Below are 11,685 nucleotides of genomic sequence, written 5' to 3' on the forward strand. Positions count from 1 at the left end.
CCAGATGGGACTTTGGGGACCTTTAAGGGGCCATATTTTTGTATATATTTTAGGGGTCGTGTCCGATATCAGCAGCCAGAGCACAGGGCTGGGCCAAGTCTTAGGAGTCAAGGTCCCTGTGTCCCACCAGGATCCCTGCCCTCCTGGGGAAGAGTAGGGGGTGTTCCTGGTGACAGAGACCCCTGGGGTCCACTCCTAATTATAGGCTGATGGTGTGTAAGGGGTGAGCTGTGTTTTTCACCATGGGACCTACGTCTATAGGTTCTGTTTTTCTCTTTCTTCACAAAGTAGGGCTGTTAGTAAAATGGTGCCATCTTCTCTGTGGCGCCATCTGTGCCCCGATGCCATCTTGCACAGTAAGCTTTGGTCCTAAGCCCCATGGCCCAAGCCCCAGGGTCAGCTCTACCCCCACCGTGAAGAGACTCGCTGTTGCCACTGCCTGCCCCCTGCTCCTGTACACTGCGCTCCTTCTCTATTCACCCCTTCCCTCCGACCCATCACATCTCCCCATCAACAAACCCTTCCCCTTACTCCGGTGTTTGGCGTGTTTTGTGGCGGCCTGACATGGGTAATGCAAAGAGGCAGGAGCTCTCGGTGAAAATGCTTGCTATTTTACATCACACTTCTACCTTGGATGAATACATTAACATTTTAGCGAAACTGCATTAGTAAAACTTAATCCATCAAATAGAGAGTCACTCTGCAAAGAGTATAATTCTTAATTCTTCTACCATGGTTGAAAGCATCCTGGCTGTATAATTGCATCACTATAAAACTAGAAAATATCTAGTTGCCTGGCAATGGACTTCAGGGATGTCATTGTCACCTCCATTCACAAGTGAAAACATAGTAATGGCAGCCACTTGTGATGCTAAGCTTGCAGTCTTCATGGAATGTGCTGTCTGGTATCAGGTGACCTTTTTGACCTACTCTTGGGCGGGCATACCTGGAGCCTCCTCCATCCTGTGGATGGGTTTGCAGATCGCTGCACAAATTTCTTTCACTTCTTTTCTCCTTTGCTAGTTCCCATTCCTTCTAATTTGATTTTCAAATTGCAACCTTTAATTTTACATTGTGAATCTACAACAACTCATGGGTAATTGGGGTAGGTAATTTGTCTTGCATGAAGAGCAGTGTCCACACCTGTGAAATATTGAAAACAGACACATCTGCAGAGTTGTGTGGGGCCCTGCGTTGTGGTGCAACATATTGAACCATCTTTGCGATGCTGGCATCCCTTGTCAGAATGCTGGTTGGGTCCTGGCTGCAGTATTCCTGGCCCAGCTCCCTGATAATGCACCTGGGAAGACAGTGGAACATGGCCTAAGTGCTTGGGGTGCAGCACCCTTGTTGGAGACAAGCTGGAGTTCCTGGGTCCTGCCTTGGGCCTGGCCCAGCTGTTGTGGCCATTTGAGGAGTGAATCCGTGGATAGAGCTCTGTCTCTGTGCCTATCCCTTTCTCCCTGTCATTCTTTCAAATAAATAAATAAAATCCTTGTTAGGGTTAAATGAGACCATGTGTGTGAAAATACCCAGCACAACTCTCAGGTGCAGGGCTCAGTTCAGCTCAGCAGGGCTGTGTGAGAAGGCTCATCACTGCGTCTGCCATCAGTCGTCTGAAGACGTTGTCCTGCTCTGCTGTTTTCTATCAGAGTTTAGGCAATGACGCTGCACATATCTGGTTACTGCTCTTTAAGTGGTATTCAATCCACATACATCGTTATTACCACACTGTGGGGGGCTATTAAAGGTATTCCATACTGCATCAAAGGACAAATGCTGTGACTTTATTTTAGTTTTTTAGAGAAAAAGAAGACTTGTGCTATGATAGTAATTAACAACTGGTACCCAGATGACGCGGATCCAGCATTCCCTGCAGAACAGCTGCAGTTTCTGTAATCTACAGCCCAGCTGTCCCAGCTGGTATTTTTAGCTTTATTCTGTCTACATACAGGAACCAGTAGTCAAAATACAGTGAAGAGGGAATGCCGCTGTGGAGCATCTGAGAACGGACATGCAGTTTTTTAAATTACTGTTTTCTGAGAATGGCTAAAGCATAGAGATCTTAAGGGTAGCTGTATGAGAGGAGCAATGAGTAATGACAAAATACACTTGGGAAAATGGAAATCACCAATGCACCTTCAATGGTCTCATCTCTCCTACAATACTATTCTAATATACACAAATATGTTTAACACTATGTATAATCCTAAACAAACTAAAGTATAATATATTTATAAATGTCAATAATATGTATAGATAATTTAAATATAAAATTGCAAATATAAATATAATCCCATAATAATCTAGAATAAGGGCCACGACCATTTCTGGTACAAAATGAAACATGGTTATAAAATCACCATTTCTTAATAAAGAAGTATTCATCCAGTGCTTCCTAGGTGTCGAATGATCTTATGAATTGTGCAAAAACTGCAAAAAATTCTTTCCCTATTAAGGAAAACACAGTACTACCTAGTTGGTACTCTAGGTTGTAAAGAATAAATAACCAAGAACAAAAAATGTTCAGTTGTTGGGAAAATGGGAGTCAGAGGATGAAAAAACACCAAAACCACATTATTCAGCTTCCCAATGGCTGAGTCTAAAAACCGATATTCTTCCAAAGACGCAGCATAAACCTCTCAACCTAGGAACAAACCTAGCAGTGTCAATTCTTAAACTATAAGGCTTTTATTCTTAAAACTGGAGTGGCTTCATTTTCAGAGTCTGGCATGGCAGGGGACCCAGGACCCTCCCCCAGGGCTGGCTCCTCCCGCAGTACACCCACCTTTACCTAGCCGACACGTGCTCTTTTCGACAGGTGGTACCTGCACAGAGGGCCTCATTGTCTGTCCCCTCACTCACCATCCGCACATCCTCTAAGGAACACAATCACTGATAATTTTTACATGGTTTTGGATACACGCTTACTTTTGAAATTTTGAAAATCAAGTGGATCATCTGCTTTAATGTATTTTTACAACATGTTAAGAATGCCAAAACCAAAATTGTATTCAGAAGACTCAAGATCAAAACAAAAAAACACTGGAGAACACACAAGACATTGGCACAAGCAATAAAGGCAGAAAGAGACAAATGGGATTACATCAAGCCAAGAAGCTTCAGTACAGCAAAGGAAACATGCATAAAGAGGCAACCAAGAGAACGGGAGAAAATATTTGCAAATTAAACATCTGATAAAGGATTAATATCCAAGACATATAAGAAGCTCAGGAAACTCAACAGTAGCAAAACAAACAACCCAGTTAAGGAACGGACTAAGGAAATAAACAGGCATTTTGCAAAGGATGAAATGGCCAACAGACACGTGAGAAGATGCTCAGCTTCACTAGCCATCAGGGAAATGCAAGTAAAACCCCAGGGAGGTTTCACCTCCCCCCAGTCAGAATGGCTCTCATCCCAAAATCAAAAAACAACAAAAGCTGGTGAGGATGTGGAGAAAAATACCCGATTCCACTGTTGTTGTAAATATAAACTAGAACAACCATTCTTGAAGACAGCACAGAGATTCCTCAGAAATCTGAAAACACATCTACCATATAACCCAGCCATCCCACTCCGGAGAATTTACCCAAACGAAATGTTATCAGCATATGAAAGAGTTATTGTTACCCCATGTTTACAGAAGATTAACTCACAGTAGCTAAGCTATTAAATCAACCCAGATGTCCATCAACTGATGACTAAAGAAATTGTAGTGTATTTACATGATAGAATACTACTCAGCCATAAAAAAGAACAAAATCCTGTCTTTCTTAACTAATTGGTTGCAACTGGAGACCATTCTGCTTACTGCAATAAGCCAGTCCCCAGAAGACAAATATCTTTTGTTTTCCCTGATTTGAGGTAAGTAACAGAGTACAAAACAAAAATGTGTGAGTGAAATTGACATTTTGAAATTTGAGCATTGTTTGTAGTCCTTGTCTATACTCTCGAGGAACAGTAGTTTTTCTACTCACTTCTTATTGAATTCTTTTTGTGGTGGAAGGCTGCTAAGTTTGTGACTATACAGTAAATTGAAAGTATGTCATTGTAAACATTAAAAGAAAAATAAGAAAGAAAGGAGGCAGGAGACGCGATGGAGGGAGGGAGGGTTGGGTAGGAAGTATCATTATGCTATTAAAACTATACATGAGGGGCCAGTGCAGTGGTACAGCAGGTAAAAGCCCTGGCCTGAAGCGCCAGCATCCCCTATGGGCACTGATTCGAGTCCCAGCTGCCCCTCTTCCAATCCAGCTCTCTGCTGTGGCCTGGGAAACTAGTGGAGGATGGCCCAAGTCCTTGGGCTCCTGCACCCACGTGGGAGACCCGGAGGAAGCTCCTGGCTACTGGCTTCAGATTGGTGCAGCTCCGGCTGTTGCAGCCATCTGAGGAGTGAACCAGTGGATGGAAGACTTCCCTCTCTGTCTCTACGTCTCTCTGTAACTCTTTCAAATAAATAAATTAAACCTTAAAAAAACGATACGTGAAATACATGAAATTTATTCCCTTTAAATAAAAAAGTCTAAAAATTTAAAAATGAAATAAAAAATCAAAGAAAAATTCCAAACTGATGATAACAAGTACAGCTTTAAAATTTATGTTGTTTTATGCTATGAATGGAACATATAATTCCTTAAGGTTTATATTGTGGTACTGTCCAACTCTGTAATATACAATTCTTCAATTAATATCATGCAATGTTCATTTTAGCAATATCTAGTAGCTAATGCACTTGCTGTTATTACTGCTATTTCCTTTCAATTACTGTGCATATTTATTGACTATTTGAAAAGTCTATTGTTTTATGGATAAATTATCACCATCACAAATTATTACATAAAATTTTGGCAATAATAAATATATATTTCAAGAGACTGTTAAACACAGATATTCATGTTAAGATAAATCCAAAGCACTTTCTTTGACATGAACATTGATGATAAATTTTTTTAAAGATTTATTTGTTTATTTGAAAGGCAGAGATACAGAGAGAAATCAAGAGATGGAGAGAAATATAGAGCTAGCAATACAGATGGAGACAGAGATGATAGAGGTAGAGATAGAGATAGAGGTAGAGATAGAGATAGAGACAGAGACAGAGGGGCTAGAGCTGTGGCACAGCGGGTTAACACCCTGGCCTAAAGTGCCAGCATCCCTTATGGGTACTGGTTCAAGTCCCGGCTGCTCCTCTTCTGATCCAGATGTCTGCTATGGCCTGGGAAAGCAGTAGAAGATGGCCCCTGCACTTGTGTGAGAGACCCAGAGGAAGCTCCAGGCTCCTGGCTTCAGATCGGCGCAGCTCCAGCCATTGAGGCCATCTGGGGGAGTGAACCAGCGGATAGAAGACCTCGCTCTCTCTTTTTCTGCCTCTCCTCTCTCTGTGTAACTCTGACTTTCAAATAAATAAATGAAATTTAAAAAAAAGAGAGAGAGAGATATTTTTATATAGAGAGTGAATCTTCCATCACTGGTTTACTCCCCAAATGGCTGCAGCGGCCAGGGCTGGGCCAGGCTGAATCCAGGAGCCTGGAGCTCCATCCTGGTATCCCATGTGGGTGACAGGGACCTAAGCCCTTGGGCCAACTCCCATATGCCTTAGCAGGGAGCTGGATCAGAAATGGAGCACCCAGGGCTCATTTAATTGGAACTCATATGGGATGCTGGCTTCACAGGCTGCAGCTTAACCCAGTGTGCTATGATGCCAATCCTGACAATAAATCTCAAGGTATTAACATATTCTGAGTTATGTGCTATTTTAAAATCTCAGCATATATTATCAATAATTCTAAATGACATGCTATTGTGATAAATAATTATGAATCAACTAAAAGCTCTCACAATCATTGATTACTAATGGTTTCAAAGATGCCAGATACAACCTCAGTGAATAGCAGATTTTGTTTAAATACGTGTGTGTAAATATATATGCACATATATAGTCAGTGCATAGACTTTCATGTTAATATATTTCATATATTAATTGTATACTTCTATATGTACTTATTTTATGATAGGATATTTGCTTAAACTGTCTGAGGCCACTGTACGGAGGGATTCTGTGCTTGGCAAAATGTCACCCACATTCCCCTAGTTTGTGCTCATTCTGGTCTTTAAAAATCCCCCGAGCGGAGCCAGTTATGCCTTAGCGAATGGGGAGAGGGGTGTATCCGCGGGAAGAGGGGTCAGGAATGGACACGAATAAAGAAGGGACTTTTCAAAATGCAGTGCGTTTCCAACTCTTTTAACTTTACGATTTCTGTTTCAAGGGGAAGCAGAAGAAAGCAAGGAAGTATGCGACCATGAAGTGAATGCTTAGTCTAAGAGATGAGAGGCTTAAAGAAAAGGATAGATTAAAACCTAAGAAGAAGGAAAAGAAGGACCCCAGTGCACTGAAGGAAAGAGAAGTCCCCCAGCACCCTTCCTGCTTATTCTTCCAATATAACACTCAGCTGGGCCCACCTTACCATATCCTCGTTGATACCAACTTTATCAACTTTTCCATTAAAGCCAAACTGGACTTAATACAATCAATGATGGATTGTCTATATGCCAAGTGTATTCCTTGTATAACTGATTGTGTAATGGCAGAAATTGAGAAATTGGGGCAGAAGTATCGAGTGGCACTAAGGATTGCCAAGGATCCAAGATTCGAGCGATTACCGTGCGCACACAAAGGAACCTATGCAGATGACTGCCTAGTCCAGAGAGTGACTCAGCACAAGTGTTACATTGTGGCCACAGTTGACTGGGACCTAAAACAAAGAATCCGGAAGATTCCGGGAGTTCCTATCATGTATATTTCTAACCACGGATACAACATCGAGCGAATGCCGGATGATTATGGAGCCCCTCGGTTCTAATTCTTCCAAGACAAAAAGTTTCCTGGCCTTCCTTCGACCAACTTTATCTGTTGCCAATTCACTAAACATGCTATAGCAGGAATTATTATTCTCTACACACTTTTGCTGTATTATGAACTGAATTTGTTGAAATATATTCAATTTTTTATCCTGAAAAAAAAAAATGAACACCTGTTTCTATCGCAGCTCATCTTCCTCGGCACACGAAGCCTTGGCTTCTACAGGTGTAATATCCGGACCCCAGGTCACACCCAGCGAGCAGGTGATCCAGTGTAAGTACCAGGTGGAAGCAGCGCACAGAGGTGGGGCCTACAGTTCGCCTGACACCCCAGTAACCTCCACAGACCTGCTGTACACCTACCAGCTTGTCCACGTCTCTGTTTCTTTCTCTGATGAGGATTTCTAAGAAATCATACTCTCTACTTGGTACACGTGAGCTTCACAGTTTTAACAACCACCTGTCATGAGCCCCAAATGTACTGTGTGGCTCAGCCTTTCACCTACATTCTAGAAACCCTGCTTGTGCCCTGTTTGGAATCATACGAGCATCAAAAGTGAATGTCCACGCAAGGTCTTCTGGGGACTGGCCTTTCCAGTGCCCATAGAAGCCTGGCATTCCCCTCCCTGTTAGTTGTGAAACTGGCTCTTTCATTTCCTTCAGCTTCAACTCAAAAGTTACTCTCGGCTGGCGCCATGGCTCACTTGGTTAATCCTCTGCTTGCAGCGCTGGCATCCCATATGGGCGCCGGATTCTGTCCCAGTTGCCCCTCTTCCAGGCCAGCTCTCTGCTGTGGCCCGGGAAGGCAGTGGAGGATGGCCCAAGTGCTTGGGCCCTGCACCCGCATGGGAGATCAGGAGGAAGCACCTGGCTCCTGGCTTCTGGCTTTGAATCAGTGTAGTTCTGGCCATAGCGGCCATTTGGGGGGTGAACCAACGGAAGGAAGACCTTTCTCTCTCTCTCTCTCTCTCACTATCTAACTCTGTCAAACAAAACAAAACAAAAGTTACTCTCTGTGAGGTGGTCTCTGGCCATGCTACCTCAATGCCAACACTCACTGCCTCTTTCATATTTTCTCCTAAACCCTTAGAACTGCTACTTGTAGCATGCATTTTATTTATTCAGTTTATTTGTTACCTCCATGCTCCATGGAAAATGAACTCACTGGACGGAGATTGCTGTCCGCTTTGTTCCCTACTACATCTCTAAGAATAGAACAAGATGCTGCACACAATAGATTGTCAATGAAAATGTGTTTCAAAGTCCTTTAATAATGAAGCTTCGACATTGTGGTTCAGACAGCAGGCAAAGGGTATCATTTTGCAGGTGCAAAACTGAAAGTCAACGGAGCAAATTCAGTTAAATGAACAGAGAAATAGAGTTGGCCTTTGTGTGATCTGCTGACCAACAGCCTGTGCAGAGCTAGACTCATGTCCCTCTTCATATCTGAGGCATGGCCTGTGTATATGACAAGGGGTCTGGAATGGATATGTCTCATGTGAACTTCGATCATTTTCCTATCAGTGGGAGTTTCTTGCCTACCATAGGCTGGTCACCACCTTCTCTCATATGGAGACTGAACAGCTCTGGTGACTAATGTAATCTTCATAAGATGGAAAAGCACAATGGAACTCCACACTACTCAGACCCTTGACCTCTAAGGGCTCATCAGAGGTCCTCAGGTGGAGGCAGTCCTGGGAGCATCACTCCGGATCTTGCCCAGGAGATGGGTTAAATACTAGCAAAGGGTCACTGTCCTTCCTTGGGTAAGTATGTCCATCTTTGTGATCCCTTCTCTGGTTTCATCTGCAGTAAAAGAACACCATAAACATGTCGGGGGATCAAACAGTATTGCATGAATTTCCCCTCATTTGCTGATCCAGGGAAGACGTAGAGCAAAACTGAACGAATGCCTCCCGTGTTCATTCTGGAGAGATGGAAAATTGTGCAACCCTGGAGACAGTGATCTTTGGCAAGGGGCCCATGTGTCTTACGTCTTTGAGTCTGCGGATCTCTGATATATTTTGCTTCACTCAAAAACGGTCACTGATGAAGTGAGACACGTGAAGCTTTTAGAATAGACTGCATCCCAATTTTCTAGTTAATGTTTTCAGTAAGGCTGGCATGTCACCACAGAAAACCCATTAGAACAAGGCAAGCGAACAGACCTTAGCAGTGGCACTGTCAGCCTGACTGACAATTTTTCATCTAAGAGTTATTTTGTTGGCTACCCCGTCAATATTATATTGATGAAGAGGAAAGCTAAATTCATCTCCCTGTCTCTCTGTGTAGGCTTCAACTCTGTGACTCTTCAATTACCTAGTCCCAACAACAGGACATTTTTTACATCGAATTTAAAAATACATTTGATACTTTCCACAGTTTGTCTTCTTTGACATTATATGCTTTTGAACATTTGTGTATATCACTTTGGACATAAGGGCCTTGTTCAGCTGAGAGAGCCCTGAGTTACCACGGGGAGGTCACGCGTAGCCCCAGCTCCGTTCTGACTTTAAATATAATGGCCCTTGGGGGAGTATCTCAGGAAGGGGAGCACTTGGCAAAGACTTTGAGTTATATTTTCAGTCCAACGAATGCCAGCAGCACAGTGCCATTCTTTCTGCTCTGGTTGTCACAGAATGCCAGGTGCTTTGAAACACAGAGGAGGACACTTGGGCTCTTTGAATGCCGAGTTGTAACAGCCAAGGGCAGGAGGGAGAACGTGAGACTGGGGTCAGACACGGTTTCCCGGCAGAATCACGCTGAAATCTCAAGAGAAAGAGGCACGTGAATCCCCTCAGTGCTCAATCAGGATGTGCGTCTGTTACCTGCAGGAACAATGGGCCCCAGGCGCTTTGTTCTCTGTCACTCTCCTCGCCTTCTGTCGCCAGTGAGGGCAGCCCCGATGTTGAAGGTCAGGCTTCGTTGGCTTCTCTGGCTTAGATGACCTGCAATGCCTGCTGGACTGGTATCAAACCAAATGGCTTAAAACATTATCAACAGTAGCACAGAAATGAAAATAGGAAGCGCTAACAACACACTCAAAGCTTCCTATCAAAATGGCTTGCTTAATGACTGTTCTCATCAAGCCCTCACAAGGTTCAACGTCTTCACTGAAATCTGTTCATTGCCTTAACCTCTGCATTCCGGTCCTATTCTTTCACTTCCAGACAATTCATCCCATCTTTGCAGAGCTTAACTTTGTTGTGACTCCTAGCCAAAACTGACACTTCACAGCACTTTTGAAAGAAAGAGACAAGAATTTGCTGAAATGTGAAAGCATTCCAAGATCGTGTAACTGGAATTATTTTTCCCTTATTCACCAGAGTACTAAAATGCCAATATCAGAAATGTATTCTTGGGACCATGTGCAATGCCAGCATCCCATATGGATACTGGTTCATGCCCCAGTTGCCCCACTTCCTATCCAGTTCCCTGTTAATGGTCTGGAAAAGCAGCTGAAGATGGCCCAAGTGCTTGGACCCCGTAGTACACACGTGGGAGACATGGCTGTATTTCTGGGCTCCTGGTACGGGCTTGGTCCAGCTCTGGCCATTGTGGCCATTTGGGGAGTGAACCAGTGGTGGAAGATATCTCTCTCCCCATCCCCTGTAGCGCCACCTTTCAAATAAATAAAATAATCTTTAAGAAAAAAAGAGTAATGTGTCCTTAGGGTTAAATGCCAGCATTTCCACAGGAGCTTTATTTAAAAATGTAAAGTACAAACTTCAAGTGTAGATCTGAGGGCAGATATATGATGGAGAGGAAAGAGACCATCGCTGTTAGTGGTTATGATTCTTTGTATATGCTTACATTTATTCTTATGCAATGTCTGGAGCAGCCCATTTTATGGATGAGTGAACTATGGTTTAAAGAATTGAAGTGACCTGTTGTAAGTAACTCTTGAATATCAGATACTAACCTTGGTCAGTCACGGGCTGAGGAGAAATGGTCAACGTCAGCTCCACACTCTTCAGAGTCAGTGTTCCTACCGTGACGATTGGCTGATTGTCCAACGAAGTGAAGGTGGCTGGCTCCAACACCATTTGTATTAAAGGCACCATGGGTTAGCAGGTCATGTCTATTAGGGGCTGGGGTCTCTTCAGCAGGGATACGCTGTGGGAAGAGCCTGTTCTGTGAGTCCCATACACGTGGGTTAAACTACAAGTTGTTCTCTTCCCAGCCGTGATTGTGGGAAATTACTTAATCTTGCATCCTTGGGGATACAATAAAGATTTCTGTGCGAATAAGAGGATTTCAGAATGAAGGATAAATGGGAATAAATATTCCTTTGAGGACATCTGGCACAAAATATTTACTGAAGACTTTAAGGTAAGAATAACACGTGCAACGATAATGGCATCAGTCATAGCGTGGCAGAGCTTCCGAAACACGGACAGAAAGCCCAGCAGAACGTGACGTCGCTGTTCCAGTCTCTTGCATGTCTTTGCATCTCGAGTCCCTGTAACTTCAGGACAGGCCAGAAAGGAACGTGAGACCAGGGTTACACGGCCTGGGAAGGGGACAGCTCTGAGAAAAGGAACAAGTCTGGCCGGCGCCACGGCTCAATAGACTAATCCTCCGCCTGCGGCGCCGGCACCCCGGGTTCTGGTCCCGGTTAGGGTGCTGGATTCTGTCCCGGTTGCCCCTCTTCCAGGCCAGCTCTCAGCTGTGGCCTGGGAAGGCAGTGGAGGATGGCCCAAGTGCTTGGGCCCTGCACCCCATGGGAGACCAGGAGAAGCACCTGGCCCCTGCCTTCGGATCAGCGCGGTGCGCCGGCCACAGCGGCCATTGCGGGGTGAACCAACGGAAAGGAAGCCCTTT

At 44.0% G+C, this 11,685-nt stretch overlaps 1 pseudogene; it reads left to right on the top strand.

The window, feature by feature from the left end:
* The first annotated feature begins 6,275 nt into the window (after positions 1 to 6,275).
* LOC133762243 (rRNA-processing protein FCF1 homolog) lies at positions 6,276 to 7,012 on the top strand (annotated as a pseudogene).
* The last annotated feature ends 4,673 nt before the right edge of the window (positions 7,013 to 11,685 follow it).

This window comes from Lepus europaeus, chromosome 6 (assembly GCF_033115175.1).
Source record: "Lepus europaeus isolate LE1 chromosome 6, mLepTim1.pri, whole genome shotgun sequence".
Classification (NCBI taxonomy): Eukaryota; Metazoa; Chordata; class Mammalia; order Lagomorpha; family Leporidae; genus Lepus; species Lepus europaeus.